Here is a 27,683-nt window from a genome sequence, read left to right on the forward strand (position 1 = left end):
TCCTCTTTTTGCTTGAGGAAGATTGTCCCTGAGCTAACATCTGTGCCAACCTTCCTCTATTTTGTGTGTGGTATGCCACCACAGCATGGCTTGATGAGCAGTGTGTAGGTCTGTGCCCATGATCTGAACCCATGTACTCTGGGCTGCCAAAGTGGAGCATGTGAACATAACCACTACACCACTGGACTGGCCCCTAGATATTAAACTTTTTAACTTTTTAAACTCCATTTTGTTCTTTTAAAATATTTTCTATTTATTTTCTCATTATATTGATGTTTTTCTTTAAACACTTGGAGATGGTTATAGTAGTTATGTTAACATCTTTGCCTTCAGATTTCAAAATCTCTGTTATTTGTGTAACTGTTTCTATTGAGTGATTTTTATCCTGGATAAGGATCACATTTTCCTGCTTCTTGGAATATCTCGTAATTTTTTATTGGATGCTGGACATTTTGAGTTTTACATTGTTTAATCCAGATTTGTTGTCTTCCTTAAGAGAAAGTTGGATTTTGTTTTGATAAATAGTTAGCTTTAGTTACAGTTTAGTTTGATCCATTCATGGTTTGTTTTTAAGCTTTGTTTGGATAAATATAGAGTTGCCTTTATCCTAAAATAATTTAATCCTGCCAATAAGGAATCGACCTTCTGAATCTCTACTGAATGTCCTAAGGACCCTACACTCTAGGTAGTTGGAATTCAAACATCTCCTAGTCCTGAGTGAGCTTTGGAATAATTCAGCTCATAGATCTGCAATTGCTTTTTTCCAGGCTTTGCAGATTTTGTGGTTTTCTGTGTAGCACTTTCTTCTCTGGAACTCTGTCCTGCATTGTCCAGCTGCTTCAGTCACTGAACTCTGATTTTGGCTTCTTGAATAAACAAACTGCATACTTTGCTTGGGATCCGCTTTCTGCTCCAATGTTCAGAATATCCCTCTGAAAAGACATCTGGTCAATTGTAGAACTGAACTCATTTGTTTTCCTTTTCTCAGAGCTACACTACATTAACACTACATTTCTGTGTTATTTGTAGTCCAATGTCTGAAAATCCTTTAATATATATTTGTCTAGTTTTCTAGTTGTTTCTGGTGGGAAAGTAATTAAGTTTCTGTTACTCTATCATGGTCAGAAATGGACATCTCAATTCAATCATTTTTGTGCAAGTTATCAGAAATAGATTTTAAATGGTTACATGTTTCTAAAAAAGATAAGATTTCCTTGTCTCTAAGGACCATCAACATATTATCTGCAGCCCATGGTCTTGTATATACTAAATAAAAATAGTATATATGAGAGATTTACCTGTTTAAATCATTCTTTCTTATAAACTCCCTTTCCAACATATTCTTAATGTGCTCACTCTTTCCAATTTAGTCTCTAATCTTTTTCCTCCTGCTCATTTTCTGGATAAGAGATGAAATTATGGATAATCAAGACTCTTCCTTAAAAATACAATAATTACCATTTTGAGACAGCCGTCTTACAGATGCTCTGGTTACAAGTAGTGATAAATGCACACAATTTCAGCTTTTAGAATAGGGGGTTTGCTTGATTCACACACTATCCCCAACAGCAAACAGTGTGGCCAGTTGGCATTGATAGAATTCTAATCAATCATTAAGGGGATTGATAAAACCAAATCAGATGTGCAGATGATATTTTGCCTACCTAGTGCTTTTATATACTCCTCCAGTCCCTAGTTCAAAATATATCCTCCTTTAGAATATTGTACTAAATGAACCAGGTTATTGGTATTTTTTAGTTTATGTGTTAAAATGTTTAGCTCTATTTTTCTTTTTTTATTGCTACTATGTATGTGTGCATATGCAATGGGGCAGTTAATTGTTTCCCCCAAAAATAGATAAGTGGATTATTAAATGTTTTCCTCTAATAGAGTTAATTCTTTAAAAGTATAGGTTTCCATATGTTGTAGTTATGATATTCTGGTGGGCCTGATGCAGATAAAGATTTTCTATATTATATTTATCTCTTTATATTCCATCTATTCCCCAAAGGATTTGAGATGAGCTTGTCATCAGTTTTCTTTCCTTTTTAAATTTCTCATGAAAGAATTCTTGAACAAGAAGCATTAATTCTACAAGTATTATTGAATGCCTACTGTGTGGTAGGAACTGCTTCATATGCTGGGAAGTTAGCAATGAATAAGAGACAAGATCTTTGCTCTCATGGAGCTCACGTTCTATTGGCAGGAGATGGAAAAGAAAAAGCAAGCAAGCAAGCAAGCACGTGAACAAACAATAAATTAAATTCTCAGTAACGACTATCATATAAAATAAAATAGGATGATATGTCAAAGTAACTTCTTTAGAAGGTAAATACTGGTTGAGGAAGTAAAAATTAAGCTGAACTGTGAATGACAAGAAGTCAGGTACGTGAAGGTTGATGGAGGAAACAGCTAGTGCAGAGGCTCCAAGGCAGGTGTGTTCCAGAAATGACCACTATCCCTCTCCCCAAGCGAAAAGAGAGAGAGAAAGTAAAAAACTTAGTGTGCTGGGACATGCGGTGAAAGCAGGGGCCAGATCAGATGAGACTCTGAAATTTGTCCTCCAAAACACTCTTCTGGACAATTGTACAAGTTAGAAAACACTGCATTTTTAGGTTATGTTAGTATGAAGCTTTGACTTTTCCATATGCAACTTCTGGATACCATTTTCTTCTTATGGTTGCATTTCCTTGGGTTGTTAATCTGCATCCAATTTTGAATGTCTGGAAGCTCTGTGACCCAATGAACACATTTATATATCTTTCATAGTCACTTCTTGGCTCATTTGCGCCTATCAAAAGATGGTGAGCATCGGACAGCTGTGCGCCTTACTGATACTTATTATCCTAATCACATTTCACACTGGGTTGAAAGGTTTGTGGTGAGTGACACGAGTTCTTTAGCCTATAATCAAAGTTTGGCTCTTGTACTTTAATGAGTGCATAACTGGCTAGTTTCTATGCACATTACATGTGGCCATTTGTAGTTCCAAGCTTCTAAAGGATTGGGACAGTTTGTCTCTAACTACCCTTAATATTGCTGCCATAATGACAAGTGTGAAGATGCTTATTACATTGCAGCTGCTGCTGAAAAGCAGAGATAGTCAAAATCCAAACAAGTGTAACACCAGCTGTAAGTGACTCTATATTAAGAAAGGGTTTTTTTTCCAGAACAACCATGAATGGAGAAAATGGAACATATTTTTGTGTCCATCTGTTTGTGGCACAGCTTAGAAAAATATTTTTAAGTGATTTGAGGACTACTTTCTGGGTCTCTTCCACACTGTTTCATGTATTTCATAATTTGGCAGCCATTTAGAATACTTTGAGCGCAATTGGCTTAAATAGCTCATTTATATTGGTTCTAGAATATTCAAATATCATTGCAAAGGGCAACATTCTATTCCTGCATGCATACTTTATAACCCCTGTCGTTCATGCAAAGAAACACACTCCCACACACAGTCAGACCCATCTGAGCCGTTTGCATCATCATGCTTTGAAGTCTGCGATAATTTTTCTTCCTCTCGGCTGACAAAACAGATAAATTTGTATTGATGATGTGAACAATTAAAGAGATAAGTGCAATTAGAATATTTGAAAGGAATGCCACCTTCTAGATAAAACCATTAGTGAAGCTTTGATAAAATCCTCAGTCTATCAACATTTTTAGAAATCCTAAAAATCAAATCTCTCATTCTCAGCTGCCAAAGATAAATATTGCCTCAAGAAAATGTATTTAAAGTTTTACAAGGGCAATGATGGCTCCAAGAGGAAAGAAGTCAGTCCCCTCTTAAGTATTTCAGCACAACTGTAAAAGCTCAGTCTGCCTCTGTCGAGATTCCTAATTTGTAAAACTTAATTTACTCCTCTGCACAGAAGGAACAAAAGTGCTTTTGAAAGAATTATCTGCGAAGGATTCAAAAATGTCTTTGTGAGGATTTTTATTTAACTTCTGAGATTACCACTCGTAGCTATGATTTGGCAAGTGTTTCTCTTTCCCAAATATTTCATCGCTTTTCTCAGTTTATGACAAGTGAGTTTGAAACAGATCTTATCTGTGAACTTTGTTGAATTTCTTTTTTTCTTTTGGTGAGGAAGATTTGCCCTGAGCTAACATCTGTGCCAATCTTTGTCTGTTTTGTATGTGGGATGCTGCCACATCATGACTGGCAAGTGGAGTAGGTCAGCGCTGGGGATCCAAACCTGTGAACCCGGGCTGCCAAAGTGGAGCAGGCGGAACTTTAACCACTTGACCACAGGCCGGCTCCTGTTAACATTTCTTTAGTGTTAAGGGCAAGTTTATGTGAGAACAGTGGCTGAGGCTCTAGGTATAGATTTATCCAAGAAAGCTAAAAGCAGTAAAAAATATTACTGATGGCCCGTTATGAGCTAGGCATGATGAATAAGATAATATTTCCTGCCCTCAAGTAGTTTGTTATAGATTGAGAGATTGGAGCATATAAAAGGAAAATCCAATACAATCAATCTTGTATGTGTGTGCATGTGTGTGTGTGTGGGTGGGTCAGGGGGTGCAGTCAGAAAGAAGGCTGCCTGAAGGAAGGAATATGTAAGCTGAGATCTGAACATGTAGGGGTTGGCCAGAAGACGACTGGGGAAGTTGAAGGGGGGGTGCCTCAGGTAACGTGAACAGTGTGTGCAAAGGCCTGAAGTTGAGAGAACATGGTCTATTCTGACACCTGAGAGTCGTTCAAAATGACTAGATCAGCAACTGCATTTTTTAAGAACGGTGTCTTAGTCTGCTCAGGCTGCTATGACAAAACACAATAGACCAGGTGGCTTAAACAACAGGCTTTTATTTCTCCCAGTTCTGGGAGAATGGGAGGCTGGGAAATCTAAGGTCAATGTGCCAGCAAATTCAGTTCTTGGTTCAGTTCTTAGGGCCCTGTTCCTGATTGGCAAACAGCTGCCTTCTCATTTTATCCTCACATCACAGAGAGAGGAAGCCCTGATGTCTCTTCCTCTTCTTATAAGGACACTAACTCCATCATGGGGCCTCTATCCTCATGACCTCAGTTAAACCTAATTACTTCACAAAGGCCCCATCTCCTAACACCACGCATTGGGGGTTAAAACTTCAACATATGAATTTTGGGGGACACAAATATTCAGTCTATAACAAACGGGATTTTTCTTAGGGATATCAAAACATATTACATTATTATTGTTAAATTATTAACTAATCATTCTTAACAATAGTGTATAGGACCTTATTACTAAGTGCTCAATAAAAAACTTTAAGAAGAGTAAGAAATTTGTAAAATAATTTCTATATCCCGTTCTCCTCCCCAGAAAACCTGGAACTAGAATTTTAGATTTTTTTTTTTGGTTCTTCCTAAAGTGATTTCCTAGTATTTTCTATGGTTTATGGTTTTTATGGTAACAAATAACCTTCCATTTTGGGCTGGGAAAGAATGTGCAAACTCTGAAGAGGAATGTTTTGTTGAGCAAGCACTCTGGAAAATGGGTGTAAGCCAGGATCAGGACCAAATCACCTTCAACTGCTTAACATTTTGGGGTATTTTTTGGTGAGGAAGATTAGCTCTGAGCTAACATCTGTGCCAATCTTCCTCCACTTCTATATGTGTGTTGCTGCCACAGCATGGCTGACAAGTGGTGTAGGTCTGCACCCAGGATCCAAACCCATGAACCCCAGGCTGCTGAAGCAGAGCATGCCAAACTTAACCACTGTGCCATGGGGCTGGCCCCACAACTCCTTAACTTTTTAATTGGTCAAATAAAGATAATTATCCTCAGCTGTCTCCTTCCCTTCTTCCTTTCAAACTCAATTTTCCTTAGAAGCGAGGAAAGTTACACTGAAATTCTGTATTAGGGAGGCAAGAAAACAGTCTGGACATGCTTATTTGAAAATAACAAAGTTAGAGATTATATTAGTTAATTACATTAGTCTAAACAGGAGACAGAAACCACTTGATAATTTGAACAAGGAAAGTTTAATATAGTAATTATTAATTATAACAGAGCACTGATTATTAAGATGTTTAGAGAACTCTAAACACTATCTTAGGGCTAATTGAGCATACCAAGGAAGGGACAAATTTGGAGGGGTGGCCCCTCCCCAAGGCTAGGATTCAAAACCTGCCAGAGAAGGTGTGGTTGTAGCCCACCAGATGATGAAGTTCATGGGGTTGCCTGGGCCAGAGCTGGCCTACAGCCTCCAGGCAAGTGAGAGGTCTAGATGGCCTGAGGCTGGGAGAGTAGATACCTACAGGTAGGTGTGTTAGAGTCAGCAGGATGGCACAAAGCCTGGGGTGTCCGATGTCTGCGTCAGGTGGGTCTCAGCAAGGTGGTCACTGTACTGGGGTTGGAGCTGTGAGTTCACCAAGTGGCTCCATGCTCTGGGCATGTGCCAGGGCGAGAGTGTTCAGTGAATGTCCCCAACCATGTGCCTCTGGCTGCCACATGGTAGGGACAAGAAGAAATAAACAGAACCAGACAGGAACCAGGAAGAGAATGTTCTTTCTCCTGTAATGTCTTTCCAGGCTTCTCTACTGAAAAAGCTTAACATAGTGTTCACTGCAAAGGAGAATTGCTTATGGGGTCTAGTTCCATTGTTATAGATCAGAAAATGAAGGGCGTTATTTGGATCTGAGAGACAATACATTGATAACTGGTACAGAGATCAAATGGAAGATAAATCGGCAAAGGCAAATTATAATCTTCTTTTGTCTTTGACTAAGGGAAATATGTAGGTGTCTGTATATGACTGTCTTCTTCTCACTGTTGCACCCTCTAGCACAACATACCCAGAATCTGATCCTGAGGCACTATTGGTGTGGTGAAAATTTCCGTCGATGTTGGCCCTTATTTTTCTTCATTCTGCCCCCGACTTGCATATCCGCTTGTGTACATACACACATTTCACCTGAATTCTAATCCCAGCTCTGACAGCTATTAGATTCATACTTCTCTAAGACTTAATCTGCCTATTTGTAAAGTAAGAATTAAAGTACATCCTCACAGTGTTGTAAGGATTAAAAAACAATATTTATGAAAACTCAGCCCATCTTAGACACGAAGTAAATGTTTGTCTAATTCACATTCTCTGTAATTTCTAACTAAAGACAGACTATTATTCAACAGGAATATTTAAGAAGGATTAGAGCTGGTTTTTAGTTTTCTCCCCCTGGAGGAAGCCACAAAAAATCCTAACTGAGGTAACTTCAAGAAAAAATTAGGATAATATCTATGATTTGCAATTAAATCAATTTAGATTTTGTAAGCTGATCAAAATCACAAACTCATTTTCTAAAGGCCTCAAACTTTTATGAGAAGACAATAATTAATAATTGCTATTCTATTTATATAGATTTTTGAAACTTAGAATTGTAGGGTTGATCAATCAATCAATGTGGTTATTTTTGATAAGGTCTCCCTCTTCTGAGTAATTACCTCTCTCATTCAATAAGTATTCCTGGATAAATGTGTGCTCTCTCACACACACATGCACACACATGCACACTTATTTATTCCAGTTAGCAGAAAATATTCTTGGTTGAAATGTGAATGAAGCTGTTTGCCTTCTAAATTCCATCATCAGTTATCTCCTCTGTTATTTTACACCTTACATTTCTTTTGCTTTCCAGTCATGTACCATCTTATTGTCATCAAATTGTGCCTTTTCTTCAACCTGGAATGCCTTTGAAAGCTTATATATCCATCAAGGCTTCACTGATGGTCGTTTGACCTCTCCTTCACCCCGCCAGAGGGTGGTCTGCATACTCCTTTCATGGTATTTTTTCGCATACTGTAAATTTGTATGTATTTGCTGTGTCCAATTAAATGCTCTTTAATGAGAGGATCAATATCTCCTTTGTGTAATACACAATGTATTATAGTATACAATAGTTGGTGCCCAATAATATTGATTATGATAATAGTAATAACTATAGGGTGAATGATACCAAACTGATAATAATAATATTAGCTATATTTTAAAATTTAATTTCTCCATAGCTAATACATTCAGAAGGTTCAAAATTCAAAAAGCATAAAGGCCTATACAATGACAACTCTTCCTCCTTCTCCTTCCACTCAATTCCTGTCCAGATAGGTAATAAATGCTATTAATTTCTTAGCTATTCTTGCAGAGAAATTTTTTGCATATATAACTTAAAACATGTATATAATTCTCCTGATTTTTAAAAAAACTTTCTTTTTCACCTTAACAACATATTTAGGATACCTTTCCACATAACATATAAATAATTATAACTAACATTTATTTAGTGTTGATTATGTACCAGGTTTTGTTCTCGGTGTTTTGTATGTATTAACTTACTTAATCATTACAATAACCCTAAAGGGTAAATACTATTATTGTCCCTCTTTCACTAAAGAAGAAACTAAGACACCAAGAAGTTAGCTGCCCGAGGTCACATGGCTGGTAAGGAGCACAACTCAATATTAGAAACCTGACAGTCTGGCTCTGTGGTTCATGTTTTCGTCCATTATGCTACACTGCCATTTGTAGAACTTCTTCATTCTTGTTTACAACACAGGACTGAATACTGGATACTTAACAGCTGCCTTTTTTAATGCTCACTATTTGCTAGGCACAGGGCAAGTCGCATTGTACGGCTGCAGGAGACCCAATTCATATGGAATTCCCTGCAAGGAAACTGCCCCTGGAGTCGTGTGATGTGGTTACCCTGGGAGGCACCTTTCAGTAACTCCTGAGGAAAATGAGGTTTACATTGGTAACTTGCCCAAGATTACATTCCATACTAGTAAGTGGCAGAATTAGGAACTGAACACTCATCTACCTGACATCAAAACTCATGCTCTTAACCACCACACTAAACTGCTTCACTTGCTTCCAGGCTTCAAATCTTAGCAAAGAGAAAACGTGTGTTTTAGGTTGTAGGTGATATTGTAGAAAGAACAGTGGTGCCATCTCTGTGGAGTTTCCTTGAGGGTGATCCTATAGATCCTCTGCAAATACCTCTTTTCTGCCCACCACTCCCTCTCCAAACTCACTTTATCTATTCCCTTCCTATATTTCAGTCATAAAAAGGGGTATAAGAGGAGTTCATTTAGGTAAGATAAACGTTCAGCTTAAGACATGGATTATGGTTGATTCAGTTTGCTTTTCAGACCACACTCCACATTCAGAAAGAAGGTGCAGGAGATATAAGGACAAACATCACTTAGAATTTTTTTATTTTAAATTTTTTTGGTCTGGTTCAGCTCTGATGGCCCTTGCCCTGTTTGAGGTTAACTCTTCTTTGAGTTACACTTGAGTGACTCACAATTCTGGAAATCGAAAGAAATTTGCCAAGTGCCTGAGCAGCCTTTTTAACTTCCCCTTCAACCTTTGAAAGGGATTACTCTTCTGGGGGAAAATGAGCAGATGGTGCCTAAAGCAGTTGGCCAAATTTCTATAACAATGCTGTTACTCGCCTCTGTGTCATCGGCTGGAGCATCTGTCAGGAAGAAGAGTTATGCTTCTGTGCTTCTCTCTCTGACAATAAATCACACCTCTCCTCCATTTCTCACTATTCAGCATGTTGTCCTTTTCACAAGCTGGTGCCAGAAGACTTCAGTGACTCTGACATAATTCAAAAGAGATACTACAGCCACAGCATTATTGCGGGTCCTATGAGACAAAGAGAGACTTCACTAGAAGAGAGGCTGACATTTGTTCAGTTATTTCTGACAAGACTACTTACAGTCAGTCACTTAATCTCAAGGGAATTATGATCTATGATGACATCTCAGTAAAGAAAAAAAACTAATATGCTGTGGAAACTCTACAACATCATTCTCTGCCACCGCTCTCACTTATTTCCAGTCAGCCTATATTTAAATATGTCCATGGTGAAGAAAATCCCTCATGTATTCTTGCCATGTGTCATTATTACCACATGAGATGCCTGTGTCAGAGATTAAGTATCTGAATGCACCAATATTTGTAATATTGTCTGGATCAGTTAAGACAATGATTTTTAGATGCCCATGGCTATGCTTTGGCTGAAATTACAGAAGAAAGGACAGCAGACATGAACTAAGTTGGGGCAGTCATGGGCCTAACAATAAAACCATTGGTCACAAATGTAGACATAGTCTGTCAAGTAGAATATTGTAAGACTTTTCAACGATAGAATGAATAATTCCATTCCATGGGTAAAAACCAGGTCATGTTTTATATCCTAGGCATCCAACAACCCCTATGGCTTTCCAGATACTATCACAATGGCCCCAAGCTCTTTAGCCAAAGTCATAAAATTTTAAATGTTTCTGCTCAGCACTGGTCCAGTCCGACTGAGGCTCTATATGGATTAGGGTAAACCAGTGAGTTCTCACTTCTACATCAGAATTGGAAACTCAAGTGCCGAGCCAGGGGATGGAGCAAGGCACAGGATTCAGTTTTGGTTTTCTTCTTCTTCCCTCTGGCAAATCCAATTTTTCTTGTTTTGTTTGTTTGTATTTTTGAGAGGGATTTGATTTTCCTGCACTGATTTTGGAACAGGGAGGATATTTATGGGAAAAAGGAAGCAAGAACAGAGACTGTCCAGGCAAAACTAGTCTAGTATTCTTGGATTTAATGAAGATACAGACATACCTGTTACATACGTGTTAGAAAGCAAATGGACCTGTCTCCGATTCCTTTGTTCCTCAGAGACTTTACCATAATGATATGGAACTGTGTCTTCTCCTCCAAGAACAGTGGAGGTTCTCGATTTCTGTATAAAAGGGTTTAGGGGCACACACTGGTTGGAATTTATTGGAAGTAGGAGGGTAGAGAACTTGAAGCTGCATTTGCTCACTATAATTTACCTAGCTTATGTATTACAGACAAATATAGCAAAAATTCTTAGGTGCTTTTCTTCAGTTTAAGATTGAGAAAATGTCAGTTGTTTATATCAAATCATATTATTGTTTATATTATAATCATAACCGTTGTTATTATTTAAAATGGCTTTCAAAAATAACACATCTAGCAGAGCTAAAGTTTCCCCAAGTTACCATTTTGTTCTAACTCTGTTCCTGAGATGTTCTATGCTGTTCCCACCTCCATCCCAAAGCTTTCCCTGCTCCTCTCTGCTTCCACTGTACTTTACATAGTTTTCTGTTGTAGCTCGTGCCACTTAGACTTGTCGTGATTTGCTTACACCTTCACTAGATCATTTGCTCTACAAGAGCAGGAATATTGTCCTATTCATTTTTATATCCATGGCACATAGATGCATAACATCAGTGCTGGTTGAATCAGTTATAGAAAATGAATAAACAGTTTAAATCAACCTCTGGGATGACAGTGTCCAAAGCTCAGCTTACCCATTCCTCAGTGAAATGGATGAAAATTTAAAAAAATGAAGAGAAAAACCAACCATTGAAAGCTTCTCAAAATGGTCCTAAGGACAAATAGCAAATGAGGAAACACCTATTCAGGAAAATCTAGAAATTTCAGTAAGAAAGATAAAAGTCTGTGATATTTGACTCAAGACCACTCCCTCCTTCCCTCTCTCCCACCTCAACAAGGTGGAGATTCTGCTCCAGACTGCCACAACCAAGAACAGAGGACCCCTTCTTGACCCAGCCCCCAGTCAGAGGGCTTTTTTCTCTGGAGGAGCAGGACTTCAGGGCTTCTCCTCCTGCCCCTAGCTACCTGTTTCTGAGGCTAAGCTCCTGGTGATTACTGATGAAGACTCCCTTCTTCCACCCAGCCCCACTTACAGAATGGAGGCTCTACTCTGGGTGTGGAGCATGAAAATACTGCGATCCTGACTGTACTTGCCCTAGCTCTGGAGGCAGCAGTTCCATACTAGGACAAGCCAGCCAAGAGGACCTTGGCCACTGCCTCCCTCCCTCTACTGAGTGCTTAGCTTCTAAAGTGGGGTGGTCATGCAGAGAGAAGCTTGCCATCGTCCCACCCCCCCAGCTCAACAGCCCCTGCTTAAAGAGTTTGCCTGGGGGGAGACCAGGTCATAAAACAGCTCCTGGGGAAAAATTGAACACCATCCCCCTGAGAACAGGAACAAGACAAGGAGCCCACTATCACCACTCTTATTCAACATAGTACTGGAGATTTTGGCCAGAGCAATTATGCAAGAGAAAGGAATAAAAGGAATCCAAATAGGGAGTGAAGAAGTGAAACTCTCGCTATTTGGAGATGACATGATCTTATATATAGAAAACCCCAAAGAATCCATCAGAAAACTAATAGAAATAATTAACAACTACAGTAAAGTTGCAGGGTACAAAATCAACTTACAAAAATCAGTTTCTTTTCTATACTCTAATAACAAACACAGAAAGAGAACTCAAGAATACAATTCCACTTACAATCATGACTAAAAGAATAAAGTATCTAGAAATAAATTTAACCAAGGAGGTGAAGGACTTATACAATGAAAACTATAAGAATTACTGAAAGAAATAGATAATGACATAAAGAGATGGAAAGAGATTCCATGCACATGGGTTGGAAGAATAAACACAGTTAAAATGTCCGTACTATCCAAAACAATGTACAGATTCAACGCAATCCCAATCAGAATTCCAATGACATTCTTCATGAAAATAGAACAAAGAATCCTAAAATTCATGTGGGGCAACCAAAGACCCAGAATTGCTAAGGCAATCCTGAGAAAAATGAAGAAAGCTGGAGGCATCATAATCTCTGACTTCAAAATGTACTACAAAGCCATAGTGATCAAAACGGCATGGTGCTTGTATAAAAACAGGCACACAGATCAATGGAGCAGAACTGAAAGCCCAGAAATAAAACTGCACATCTACGGACAGCTAATCTTTGACAAAGATGCCAAGAACATACAATGGGCAAAGATAGTCTCTTCAATAAACGGTGTTGGGGAAATTGGACAGCCACATGCAAAAGAATGAAGGTAGACCATTATCTCATCCCATACACAAAAATAAAATCAAAATGGATCAAAGACTTGAAGATAAGTCCTGAAACCATAAAACTCCTGGAAGATAATATAGTTAGTACACTCTTTAATATCAAACTTAAAAGGCTCTTTTCGAATACATGTCTTCTCAGACAAGGGGAACAAAAAAAATAAACAAGTGGGAGTTCATCAGACTAAAGAGCTTCTGCAAGGCAAAAGAAACTAGGATCAAAACAAAGAGATAACCCACCAATTGTGAGAAAATATTTGCAAATCATATATCTGACAAGGGGTTAATCTCCATAATAGATAAGGAACTCACACAACTGAACAATAAAAAACAGCCCAATCAAAAGATGGGCAGAGGATATGAACATTTTTTCCAAAGAAGATAGACAGATGGCCAATAAACACATGAAAAGATATTCAACATCACTAATCATCAGGGAAATGCAAATCAAAACTACACTAAGACACCACCTTATGCTGCTTAAAATGACTATAATCACTAAGACTAAAAATAACAAATGCTAGAGAGGGTGTGGAGAAAAAGGAACACTCATACACTGCTGGTGGGAATGCAAACTGGTGCAGCCACTATGGAAAACAGTATGGAGATTCATTAAAAAACTAAAAGTAGAACTACCATAGACCCAGGTATCCCACTACTGGGCATCTACCCAAACAACTTGAAGTCAACAATCCAAAGTAACATATGCACCCCTAGGTTCATTGAAGCACTATTCACAATAGCCAAGACATGGAATCAGTCCAAGTGCCCATCGACTGATGATTGGATAAAGAAGATGTGGTATATAAATACGATGGAACACTACTCAACCATAAAAAGAAACAAATTCATCCCATTTGCAAAGACCTGGAAAGACCTGGAGGGAATTATGCTAAGTGAAATAAGCTAGACTGAGAAAGACAAACACCAGATGATTTCACTCTTATATGGAATATGAACAAACACATGCACAAAGACAACAGTTCAGTGGTTACCAAGGGAAGGGGGGCGAGGGGTGGGCACAGGGAGTGAAGGGGAGCACTTATGTGGTAACAGTCAAGAAATAAGGTACAACTGAAATCTCACTTTGATGTAAACTATTATGAACTCAATGAAAAAAATAAATAAATAAAACAGCTCCTAATCTCTTCCCAAAGGAACTGACTTCATTTGCAATGGCATGGAAAAGTTCAAGCCTAAAAGACGAGCGGAGATTGTGGTGAAAGGCTATGGGGACAAGATTCTTGGATTCATGAAGATACAGGCATACCTCATTTTATTGCACTTAGCTTTATTGTGCTTTGCAGATAATTGAGTTTTTTACAAGACTCTCCCACGAGCAAAAAGATTATGACTTGCTGAAGGCTCAGATGACGGTCAGTACTTTTAGCACTGAAGTATTTTTAAATTAAGACATGCACATTTTTTTTTAGACATGATGCTATTCCACACTTAGTAGACTACAGGATAGTGTAAACTCAACTTTTGTATGCACTGGGAAACCAAAACTTCCATGTGACTCACTTTATTGCAATATGGGCTTTATTGCAGTGGTCTGGAATGGAACCCACAATGTCTCCAAGATATGCCTGTATAGCTTAGACTGTTGGCTGATAAGTTTGCATGAGAGAACCATAGGAAAAGATAGCTGAGAGAAGCAAGCCTTCCTGGGGTTAGAACAAATATCAAACACTGACCACAGCATCTAGTTCTTCGAAGGAGACACCATTTGATTGGATTAGTTTGTAGAACAATTTATGCCTCAGGGCATTGTTGAAAACAATGGAGCAATCAGCTGGCAATTAATTGAGTTTAATGACTGGGCGCGGTCAGTGAAAGAGAAGCAGAAAGCCTTGCTGTCATCCCAGGGTGACTGCGGGCATGCTCAAAGCTGTGCCTCCCTGAAGAGCAACAGCAGAGGTTTAACATTGTGTGTGGGGAGGTGTGCATGGGGATAGACTACACGAAAACCATCCATCCCGTCACTAAACAAATAAAAAACAAATCTCAATAACAAGCCCTGAAGGGGGGTAACCAGTACCCAGAATTTTTCTATACTGTATCATCTAAAATTTCAAGTTTCCAAAAAAAAAAAATTACAAAGCATCAAAGAAACCAGAAAAAACAAAAACAAACAAACAAGCAAGCAATAGAAACTGTCCGTGAAAGTGGCCAGATGTCAGATTTCACATGCACTTTTCAGTCCCAGAATTTCCATTTGGTTCTTTTTTATTTTTAATCTTCTGATTGCTATTCTCTGTTTGATGGAACATTGTCATCTTACCTTCCTTTACTTCTCTAAGCCATGCTTTCCTTTAATTCTGTGAACATATTTGTAATGATTGCTTTGAAGTCTTTTACGTGAAATCTGATATCTTTGATGCTCCAGGCAACCTTCTCAAAATATAGAGCCAAGAGGAAGACAGAGTACCCTAATTAGAAGATGACCGGAAGAACTCATAAACAAGCTATTCTGTTACTTTACAGCTATGATGAGCCTTCTTTAGAATCCAGCTTTATTCGTCTATACAGCTGAAGACTACAGTTCTATTACAATTCCCAAGCCCAAATTCACTCAAAAATATTTTCATATTCTGTCACACTGTTGAAGCTTCTCTGCCAAACTCTCTTCTTGGCCAACTCATAGGCTACAAAATTCTGAATTTTCTCACTACATGAATTAAATATGAGATTTCACTGAATATATTTTAAAAAGTGCCAAAAAAGCAGGATGTTTTTCAGATATGCTGGATGTCATCCCTTTGGGAAACCCAAGTCCAATTACTCCAAATGAAATACAGATGGAGATTTCTATAGAATATATTTAAGGATGAAATTGATTTTATTTATAAATATTAGGCTATAATAGTAAAGTTAGAACTAAATATATTTATCACATAACTTCCAAATAGATGATGATATTTTTATCTGAGTTAAGAGATAAATATATAATTTACGTATGCATATATGCATATATGTTATATATACATGTATATTATATAAGTATATTATGTGTGTGTATATTATGTAATACATACATACATAATTTATGTATGTACATATATATCTCAGAATTCTCTTCTGTCTAATAAAAAAATACTTATTTGGTTTCTTGTATTTAGTAGTAGAATAATTTTCACATATGTATGAGAGATAATATCCAGTTTTGAAAGAACAATATGTGATGATACTGATTTGTATACTTGTGCTATGCAAGATGTTCTATTATGTTATTGCCCAGCTTATAGTTGGACTATTCATTATAAAACGAATATCATTCATATCAAGTTAGTGTCTTTGAGCCTCTTAAGTAAATATATTGTTACTAGAAAGCATTAATACACATCCTTAAAATATGGTAGGACAGAGAAACAAAGTTAAGATTTGCATGTTAATAGAGACTTTTACAAAACCTGCCACAATACTTCAGAGTATTCATAATCATAATTGCCTTCTCATCCTCAATTTTTTGTATGTCAGGTTAATTGAATATTAAAATATTCTATATTAAGAAACCAAAAACCCAATAATACTTGGAGAAAAGATTTGAAAAGTAGGTCAGCATATTTAGGTGTATAATCAATGACTTCTGACAAATGTCCTTAATGATATAACCACTGCTACAGACAAGATATAGAACTCTTTAATGTCTCCACAAGATTTGCCAGGGCCCCATTGCATTCCATCTCTTCTCCGTACTCTCACTCCCCGGCAACTACTGATCCAATTTCTGTTTCTGTAGTTTTCTCTTTACAAGAATATCATGTGAATGGAATCATATAGTATGTAGCCTCTTGTGTCTGGTTCTCTCACTCAGTTTCTTTCACTTTTAAGGTTCATCTATGTTGTTGGATATATCAGCAATTCATTCCTTTTCACTGCTAAGCACTATTCCATTGTATGGGTTTACCACAGTTTATCGATCTATTCACCAGTTCATAGGTTGTTTTTGGTTTGGTGAATATAAGTAAAACTTTATAAATATTTACAGAGATTACAAATGAAAATTTATATACTGACCTTTTTGTGGACATGTGTTTCATTTATCTTGGATAAACAGAAAGCTGTGAGATTGCTGAGTGGTAATATAAAGAACTCTCACAACTCAACATTAAGAAAACAAACAGGGGCCAGCACTGTGGCCTAGTGGTTAAGTTTGTGTGCTCCACTTTGGCAGCCCCAGGTGGATCCTGGGCACAGAACTAGCACTGCTCATCAAGCCATGCTGAGACGGCATCCCACATAGCAGAACCAGAAGGACCTATAACTAGAATATACAATCATGTCCTGGGGGGCTTTGGGGAGGAGAAGAAAAAAAAAGAGGAAGATTGGCAACAGATGTTAGCTCAGGGCCAATCTATTTTTTTAAAAGAAATTAAATTTAAAAAAAGGGAACAGTGAACATTAGGCAAAAGATTTGAATAGACGTTTCAGCAAAGAAGATATAAAGCAGTCAAATAAGCACATGAAAAGATGCTCAATATCATTAGTCACTAAGGAAATGCCAATGGAAACTATGAGATACCACGATAGAGCTACTGGAGTGGCTAAAATAAGAGAGGCCAAGTGCTAATAAGAGTACAGATCAACTGGAACTGGAGGGAACGTAACATGGTATAGCTACATTAGAAAACAGTTTGGCAGTTTCTTACCAAATTAAACATAACGCTCTTCCAATTTTCCTAGAACTAGTTTAAGCAAATGGCTCCACCTAGTGGAAAGAAATGCTTATAAAATCTAAATTTGCATTTGATTTGCAGCACATCAATTTTTGTCCTATGTTTTAATTTAGACATTTTATTTTGAATCTTATTTCTGAGTGATAATTTACGAGCTCAAGATAAGAAAATGCCAAAGAATAATTAAATATATAAAATGAAATCTTTCCATGTATGCTTCTCTTTTTAAAAAAATATTAGGCAAATATTTTTTATTGTGGTAAAATATACATAATGTAAAATTTACAATTTTAGCCATTTTTAAGTGTACACTTCAGTGTCATTAAGTGCAATTCACATTGTTGTGCAACTGTCATCACTATCCATCTCCAGAACTTTTCATCATCCCAAGCTGTGCCCATTAGACATTAACTTTCCCCTCTCTCCTTGCCCCAGCCCCTGGTTACTTCTAGTGTACTTTCTGCTTCTATGAATATGAAGAATGATCTTTTACTTATTTTTTTCCAGCTTTATTGAGATATAATTGACATATAACATTGTGTAGGTTTATGGTGTACAATGTGTTGATTTGATGCACTTATATGTTGCAAAACGATTACCACCATAGCATGGTTAACACCTCCATCATGTCACATAATTACCATTTCGTTTTTGTGCCACATACTATTTTCTTAATAGCGGAAGGAGTAGGGAAAGTGCTATATTATCTTGGGTAAATCCCAGACACTGAATAATAAAAAACCTTGTTTTCTTAAAGGTAAAATCATAAGTTGGAATGGATTACTGAGAAAGCAAGAAACTGTTATGCTTCTAAATAAAAATTTTTTTTTCATTTTGTATGTTAGTTGTAGTATCAGTATATAAAATGAACATATGTGGAGATGGTTATGTAGTTCTCTGATTTGTGCCAGACACAATGCTAGGCCCAGCAGATGCAGAGATGAATATAAGGCATAGTTCTTATCTTCTAGGAGTTCACAGGTATTGTGGGACTGAAAGGAACAGTACGTAAAAATAAAAACAACTAGTTAAGTAAAAAGCAAAAAGGCTGAAATCACACTCTACAAACAGTGGTATAATTGTAATGCATTCATTCTCAAAAATTAACTTCCTGATAAAATTTCATCTATTTACATGAAATTTGTGTTTGATCTCAAGCATGTAATTACAGGAAAGCCTACATAAAGTTTTCCTTTGCACTGTTACAAGAAAGATTCTCAAATTACTTTGAGAACCCATTATTTTCAATTAATTTGGTAGAACCAGTTTTAATACAAACATTTACTATAGCATCCAAGGCACTAAGTACTTTTAGTACTTACTGTAAGAAGCTAAATGCAATTTGAGGGTAAAAAATCTGTATGTTTTAAAAAAATTCTAAAAAATGTCTTTAAGTTATTCTAAACTAGCAATGTTAGGAACTAGAAATATAATTTACTTCAATGTACTTCTTTGATTCATTTAACAAAAACCTCTTCCGTCTAATGAACAGAGAATTTTTTCTTAAGTGGCCAGATACAGTCAATTACACATAAAGACAGAAACACTGGGGTCATAGAAAATATCAGGGAGCTTGTTCATTTGGGACTGTGCCATTGTTTTTCTTCTACTTTTGTGCTGTGAAAAGTACATTTTAAAGAGTACCTATCTCTGAAAAATCAATACATTTGTTATTCTATATTCTACATCAGAAAAACTTTTAAAGTATTCAATAGTTTTATAAACTGGATTAAATACTTTCCAAGAGGAACAGCACACAAAATTCTCTCATATAAATACTGGACTTCAGAGAGAAAATCATGAATGTAAGTCTTTGGAATGTCATTCTTGGGTTTGGGCATGCTCGTATCAGTGGCCAGCTGTTCTCTTGTTTTTCTAAGAATTCCTACAACCAGGAACTGTTTTTATTCTCAATTTAGAATGGTCATCCCAAACGGATGGAACGTTTGGTGTTTCTCATGTCTCCTAGCAGCACAGGTCCCTGAAGAGCAGTACCGGCCAAGATCATGATGTCATTCCCACTGTGGCCATGAGTATTCAAGAGCTAAGTTGTTTCTCATCTTGTTTAAAAATATATTGTTTAAACTATTGCATATATTGCCTATGTTTAATTTTACAGAACTATGTCAAGTATCTAGAGCATATTAAAATTTAACTTTATTAATTTATAGAATATTTCTTTTCTATAGTATGTCAATTTATATAGTAAACGACTCAGTGCAGTTTTGATTCAAGTCTTCAAATAAGTAAATAAAATGATGCAATTCTAGTCTTTTTAGAGAATAATTTCTATAACCTATAAATAGAAGAAAGATTCCATGTGCATTAGGAACTATTAGCCATAAATTGCAGGAGATTTTAACCACAAAACCTTTACCTTATTGTATATGAAAATTTGTGTCCATTTTCTGGTAAGAATTCTGTATAAAAACAATAAGTGACTTCTGATAGGCTATAGACCCATGCTTCCTGTGTGGCTACATTGGTGATCTCTGCTCTTAGGAACTGTGGCTTAGTCAGGACTATATCCTGTTTCAACTCTTCTAATGGAAAAGAGTTTGAAATCTAATGAATTTATGTTTTACACATTTCTTCCCTCAGAGGAAGTCAGTGTACATTTCGTTACAACACCCTTACAACATTCTGGTGATGTAAGAGGCAAAACTTGCTTTCCACAACTTAAAAATGAGGAAACTGATATATGTTGACGCTAAGTGGTTTAACAGAAGTGAATCAGAGATGCAGGTGTAGCTCTCTTACCTCCGTTTCCTTTCCACTTACTCAAACCCCGTTCTTCACATAATATAGATCCATAGCGTTCTCTTATTTTGCCTCCTTAGCCCCAGAGTTTCTGACTATTCAAATTCTACAAGTCAGTGTGCAATAGAAATGATGCTGTTGAAGAGACTGAGTTTTCTGCACCTGTTTTCCAGTGCAGTGTTTTAGAGATAATCAGCATTTCCCTAAAGCTTTATGTTTAAATTTCTCTTGCTAAATATGACTTTTTCTTTTATTCGTGTCTGCTTGGTCATCAAAATCATCATCTGCTTTTTCCTGCCAGTGACAGAGGAAAGGCGTCATCCTAAATGGGTTGAGTAGGATAATTTTTATCTAAAAAAAGTTCTTAATTGCGCAGATTTGTGGAGTAGCAACAGGAACAGATAAAGGAGCTCATGGACAGTTGGTAAACTCTCTGTGGTTGAAGTGAGTAGCCTAAACTCTGATTGGTAGCTGACAGAGAGACTGGAAGTTCTCTGTATTGATAGGAAGAAAATGATTTAGCTGGCATGATCCAGTTATGGTTCTCCAGAAGAGGAAACCTTGTTTCAAAGACAGAAAGGGAAGATAGAAGAGAACCTAAATCTATACCAAGATCAGGACAAATCAAATCTCTAGCTTTCCATGACTGAGCCTATTTAAATATTATAAATGTGACATTGTGATTAAATTTGATCTATTATATTCCAGAAGTTAAAATAACTTTTGACTTTTTCCTCACTATGATTTAGGATCTTGGTCTTGATCAGGTACTGTTTGATGAAACATGAAGTCTTTGTGCCAATATTCAACAAGCATTTATGGGGCATTAACACATTTAAACCATTGTCCTAAGAATGTGGGTGAAGCGCTAAGATTATTAAGCAATTTGAATAACTTAATCCAGATGTATGTAGTTCTGATTTGATTATTTTGAACAAAAATTGTCACTCAGTTCAGTTAAACAACCAATTAGTTCAACCTTACAATCAGGAAATCTCTTTCTTTTAAAAATGAATTAATTATTTGGCTGACTGAGTTGACAGGTTATTTTCGGGGAAGTAGCTAAATTGGGTCTTGTGTGTAAGCATAACCTCAATTGTCAGAACTCTAATTCTCATTAAGTCAATGGAATCAGATATGTAGAGGCATAGACAGCTTTTTCTTTTCTTTTATGTTATCTCTTTCTACTCAGCTGTTGATTTTCTTTCCTACACGGATTATGGATTTTAGTTTTCCAATGGCCCAGCAACTATTACCTGAGTTTACAGACTGTGTACCTGTGCAAAGAACTCAGTTCTGGATGGTGAGTGCCGTATTAAAAATACAGTGACAAATGGAAGATATGGCAGTTACATTATATATAATTTCAGAAACATCTGGGTGAAATTCTCCAAGGTACATTTTAATTTAAGGGATATTAAAAATGTACATTTGTTGTGGTTTTACTTTTCCTTTCTTGTGTGATATTCTGGGCAGTCTTTTCTCTCTTTTTTTTCCTAGTTCATGATCCATGATACCTATTTCAGCTTTATCTCTTCTTTTTATCCCCATAAGTCAAGCCAAATTGAATATGTCATAGAATTCATAAGGCTTAGTGTGTGTATCTCACTGTAATTTCCTCTGGGTCTTCTTAGCTCCTGTGCTACAGAATTTTGCTTTGTAAAAAACAAAACAGTAAAACATAAACAAAAATAGCCTCATCAAGATTTATTCCCTTGAGGCACAATTTGCAGTATAATGAAAATTATGACCTTGGCAAAATCTCATATAACTCTCATCTCAGTCCTAGTGAGGAACAGTAACCATTCCATAAATTCACTTTGCTTCCATCGGCATCCCCATGGCAGGTTAAAGAGGAAATATGGTAATCTTTAAGTTCCACAGTTTGCCCAAATAGTTTGTTATAAGGCATGATGTTGTTTGGTTTAGAGCATAATAAGTAGACAATCTAAAATAACGCATAGTGGCCATCCAGTAAGCCTTCTTAATGATCTTGTTTTGAAAATAAGAGTTGGGCAGCCCCTGTTGGCCTGTTGTTTTCCTTGCCCAGGAGATACAGCCTGGCAGAGTCAGGGCCGCTAATCAGCAGTTTTCTTAGCCCTTTGTCCTTTCTTCTGGGAGATAATTCACACCCCATCTCTCCACAGTGCTTACCGATACAGTAAGGCATACCAATTACAGCCAAGTAGGGAGGTTTAACTGTGTCAGTCTGGCTGTGAACATTTGTTCCCACCAGACAGCCCAGGGGGGCAACGAGCCAGCAATCCTCTTTCCATCTTTCCTCAGATTGGGCTGTAGGGAGCTCAATTTCTTCCTGCCAATGACCAAGACCCACGGCTTTCCTCTTCCACTTCCCCCTTCTTGTAATGTAGTTCTATCTGACCTGGTTGAAGGATTCCATGGAGATGAAAAGACCTAGATAAAGGACTGGAAGTTATACTTGAAAAGAGCCAAGCAGAGGAAGAAAGTTTTCAAGAATCCAGTATTTGTCCCACATCACAAAGGTCTGGGTAGAGAAATGTGGATAAAATCTAATGATGAAGAAATTATAGCAGAGGATTTGGTACAACAAAAATCCCAGTAAGATAGCAATTGGTTACTTTAAACAGAACAAATAGGGCACTCTAGGGACAGAATTAAAAACAATAGCACACTGGTTAAACAGTAAGGATAGTATATATTTTTTTTTATAATTCACAATACTAAGGATATAAAATGTTTTCCTAAAACTTTTCTAAGAGTTACCCTACAGTGTTAGTAGCACATAAATTCTAAAAATACTCAAAAGAGTAAAAAAAAAAAAGGAATTTAGTGATGAAGCTCAAATATAATTAATGACTCTGCTGGAGAATTTGGAATCTGTACCATGTTTAGGGATCCAAAGTTGTATTAGTCAGGAGTCACTAAGTTGTAAGGGATAAAAGCACAAGTCAGACTAAAGAAAATAAAAACCAAAAGATTCATTGGCACACATTACTGGGATGCAAGAGAGATGGTTCAGGGGTAAGAGATTTAAATAATCTTATCAGGGTTCTCTTTGTCTCCATTCCTGGTTCTATTTGTGTGTGGGTTTTCATTTTAGAGACAGGCTCTTTTCTTATGCTAGGGAAGAAGATTGCTGTCTGCTCAAATTTACATCCAGCCCGATAGAACCTCAGTGGAAAAAGTCGTAATATCTCTAGGTCAGTCTCAGTGAAGATTCTCATTGCTCCTGTGTGAGTCCTGTGACCAGCCCTGGGCCAGCTGGATCATGTGACCACCCTGAAGTCAGGAAGGGGTGCTACGTGGAACAGTCCAAACGAGACACCTGGGAGAAAACTTCATGCTGTTGCCACAGAAGGGAGAAGAGATACTAGAAAGGCAAACCAACAAAAGTTCCCACTGTAGTGATATTTTTAATTTCGTGTGGTGGAAGCAGTCGTTTACCAGCTTTGATTTTTAAAAAAAATCAAGTGAGGCCACTTTACTGGCAAAATGCCAGAGAAATGTGTTTTATAATTATGGGAAAAATAGAAAGAGGGTATAGCCTACTTATTAACGCTCTTCATGTTCAATCTTCTTTATAAATTTTAGGTAGTTAAAAAATAAAAGCCATCTGAATGTAACTAATTACATTTGCAAATCTTACAGGCGAATGGTACTGAAGGAAGAGTGTGATAATTTCAATTAACTGACTTGAGTGGCAGAAATGTATAAATAAAGTTGTCATAACAGAAGTTTAATGATTCTGATTGTGGTGACGGTATATTCATGTGCACTGTACGAAACAACGTGCTGACACGAAACTGATGATAGCTGTCGGGTGCACAAAATGAAGATAAGTCCTCAGAGCAGCAATTCTCCTTTCAAATTTACATGTGGCTAACTGAAAACAAATCAATAATTATTAAATAAAATTATTTTATTGAGAATGGATTTTTAAAGCCTGTGGTTCTATCTGTGTATAGATAGATTTGACATGTGTTCCAGGTATAGATGTTATAACCTTTAATTGTGTAATTTTTAATTATTATTATTTTTTTGTGTGAGGAAGATTGGCCCTGACCTAACATCTGTTGGCAATCTTCCTCTTTTTGCTTGAGGAAGATTGTCACTGAGTTAACATCTATGCCAACCTTTCTCTATTTTTTATGTGGGATGCCGCCACAGTGTTGCCTGATGAGCGGTGCTAGGTCCACACCCAGGATTGAAACCTGTGAATTCCAGGCCGCTGAAGCAGAGCACGTGAACTTAACCACTACCCGACTAGGGACCCCATTATGTAATTTTTAAGAAAAAAATTGATTAACCTTGTCAGAGAAGATTTTATAGCTAGATCATATAAAACATATGGTATTACCAGTTAATGTTCTTGACACTCTCTGTAGCTATTACCAACCCTTGCCTAGTGAAAAAAGTGATTTCTAGCAATGTTATCTGGAAGTCAACAATTGTAATAAATTCAGGGCCGTCTTTGTACAAGGTTGCTGATGTTAATTTAAAAGATATTTGCATTAGTGAACTGGAGGGAAATAAATACTCAGATTTACCGGAGATTTTAAAAATAATAGTCCAAAATGTAACTTATTCTGAAAGTCTAGGAAGAACATTCTCCCTGCTGTGGATAACTAATTCTAATTTGAAAATTAATTTGTAGGTTAAGAGAGAGAAAGCAACAGAAAGGGAAGTTCACTTCCCTGTTAGTCTCCTCAGTCCACGAAAAAAAAAAAACCTGTAAAGGAAAGTGAAAATTGACAGCTGTATAACCTCCTATTTTAACCTTTTCATTTGATGTAGATAAAAACTATCTAGAATTTCACATTTATAATAAATACTAGTTCTACTAAGTATATATATTTCCTAATGAAAAAACTCTTCAGAATTCATAAATGTGCTTTTGTAGTCACATGAATCTTTTAAAATTATTTTAACTTGGTAATATTTCTAGATCCATCTAACTTAATATTGTAAATATATTTCTTAAATATTCACTTAAATATTCACAATAATTTCATGAGATCTTACCAAATTATTCTCATTCTTCTGTAGCTACAAAAAAGGGGAAAATTAAAATGAAAATGCTGCATTATATATAGTTTTGAATATAAAAATTGATAATGTAGTTGAGTTCTAAAAACTATTTTAAGATTATATAAAACAAAATTAGATTGTCTATCAACTCACTGATATGTCTTTCAAATCAATAAGTTAAATCAAGTTATCAGATTATGTGCATATTTTATTTTATTCATTCAGCAAATACTTATTGGGCACTGTTGTGTGGTAAGTGGAATCTAGGTGCTGGAATTACAGCCATGAGATTCTGTTCTTTTGGATCCTACTTTTCAAAATGACAGATAAATCGATAAACAAGATACTAACAAAAGATGATCAAAGCTATGCCGATACCACCACTGAGTAGTGGGATGGGGGGCACTCATGTTTGAATCTCATGTCCTAGGTTCAGGGAATGGGGTTACTTTAGATAGGATAGTTAGGAAAGGCCTTTCTGAAGCATTAACATCCTCAGAATCACCTAATATATGTCTTTCATTAATACTTTGGAAGGTATAATGTTTAGTATCCAAAAAGGAGATCAGAAATATAATTATAGATCTACCATTGAAAAATCAGCAGGCTTGATGGTTATAAGGGTGAGTTCTATTTATAGTGATAAATGACCCAGCTGACAACTAGTTTGTGAGGCTGGAACTGGGAATTGAAACACAAAACACAACTTTTCAAAGGGTATCACACCATGCCTTGCAAAACGGATAAATTGGACTGAAGGAAGCCATGATGTCCGCAGGGCTGTTGCCTTCTTTGCTGGTCTGTGCAACACATCTGAGAGTAACTCAGCCTTGGCCCTGAAGGGGCTTCACAGAGATGTTGTTACCTCACGACATGAGAGAAAACTGCTCGCAACTTACAGCACCAGTTCGTTCAGGCCCATACATTTCAAGGTAAGACCACAGACAAATTGATGAAATAGTAACTCCTCGGGGATTCTCTAAAGAGGAGACCACTTACTGCTCCAGCAATTGCCTAGTTTGCAAACTGTGACCAATACCTACCTAGCCCATCCCATTTCCGACTCCAGGCTTCCAAACCCTGTAAGATTCCTTCCTAACTCTCTACTTTTGACACACCCATTTCCCATGGTGTGCAGTCTTCCTTGCTGCAAGTGATGAACCTACCTGTGCTGAGTACAGGTGTGTTCCAGGCTGGCTGACCGGAATTGACAAAAGATGATTCCTATATTATTTAAACCATTCCACATCGTTTACCACCTTTCTTCTGAAAGTGGAAATCAAATAGATTGAAAGAGGTTAGAATATCCAAAAGAACTTTCTTCTCTTCACCAGCCCCTTGAAGGAATTAGAAAGAATATAATTTTTCATTTTGGTTTTCTGAAACAATAAACAAGTATACATATGATAGCAAAAGTGCTGAATTATTACCATGTAGTTGAAATGTTCCAAGGTTCTGCAGAAATGACATTTAAACTTGAATAATTATACCATGAATATCTCCTATCACACAACTACTATTTTCCAAATAAAGGACTCTTAGAATCCATTAATATGCATTAGATAATTATACAGATGTAGGAATTTCACCTTTTAGAATAGATCCTTTTGCTTTGAGAAACCCAGGTATTTGAAACTAAATATCTCCCCTTTATCATGACTTGTCACATTTAGGAGACTTGTCCCTTGGTATGCAATTTAGTCTGAGGAATACCAGCTGACTGCTTTCGGTGGCATTTTAAGTTGGTAAAATGCTTGTTTGGTGAGCAAAGTGAAGGTGCAAGCAGTTCTAGCTCATGTCATGAGACAACATGTATCTCTGTGAAGCCCCTGTGGGACCAAGGCTGAGTCGCCATCAGGTGTGTTGCACAGAGCAGCAAAGAGGACGACAGCTGTACAGATCCACTTTGAGAGTGAAGCTGGTCACCTAGAAGGTTCTTTTTCATGGAGAAGCAATACAATGCTATGTGAAATGTATAGTTCCTCTAAGAGGCTTTAGGACACTGGCTCTCAACCCTGACTGCACATTAGAAATATCTGGGGAGCTTTTCAAATTCCTGATGCCTAGGCCACACCCCACACCTATCAATTCAGAATCAGCGAGGATGGGACTCAGGCATCAGTATTTTTTAAAACTCTCTAGGGGATTACAGTATGTACTTGCACTTGAGAACCTCTGCTTTAGGAATAAACTGAATTACCTGCGGTAGCATGTCACTTAGAAAAACAATATAATATTCCAGAATGGGTGAAACAACAAACCCCCCACTAAAGAAACAGGTAAGCAGCATCTCCTAGAACATTTTGCTGGTGAAGCTATTTCTATG

At 37.0% G+C, this 27,683-nt stretch overlaps 1 protein-coding gene across 1 annotated transcript in view; it reads left to right on the forward strand.

Annotated features, from left to right (window-relative positions):
- Positions 1-27,683, forward strand: part of SLCO6A1 (solute carrier organic anion transporter family member 6A1) — a 211,269-nt gene that overhangs the window by 42,278 nt on the left and 141,308 nt on the right. The gene's annotated exons all lie outside the window — the stretch shown is intronic.

The sequence above is a fragment of the Equus asinus genome, chromosome 9 (genome assembly GCF_041296235.1).
Source record: "Equus asinus isolate D_3611 breed Donkey chromosome 9, EquAss-T2T_v2, whole genome shotgun sequence".
NCBI classification, from domain to species: Eukaryota; Metazoa; Chordata; class Mammalia; order Perissodactyla; family Equidae; genus Equus; species Equus asinus.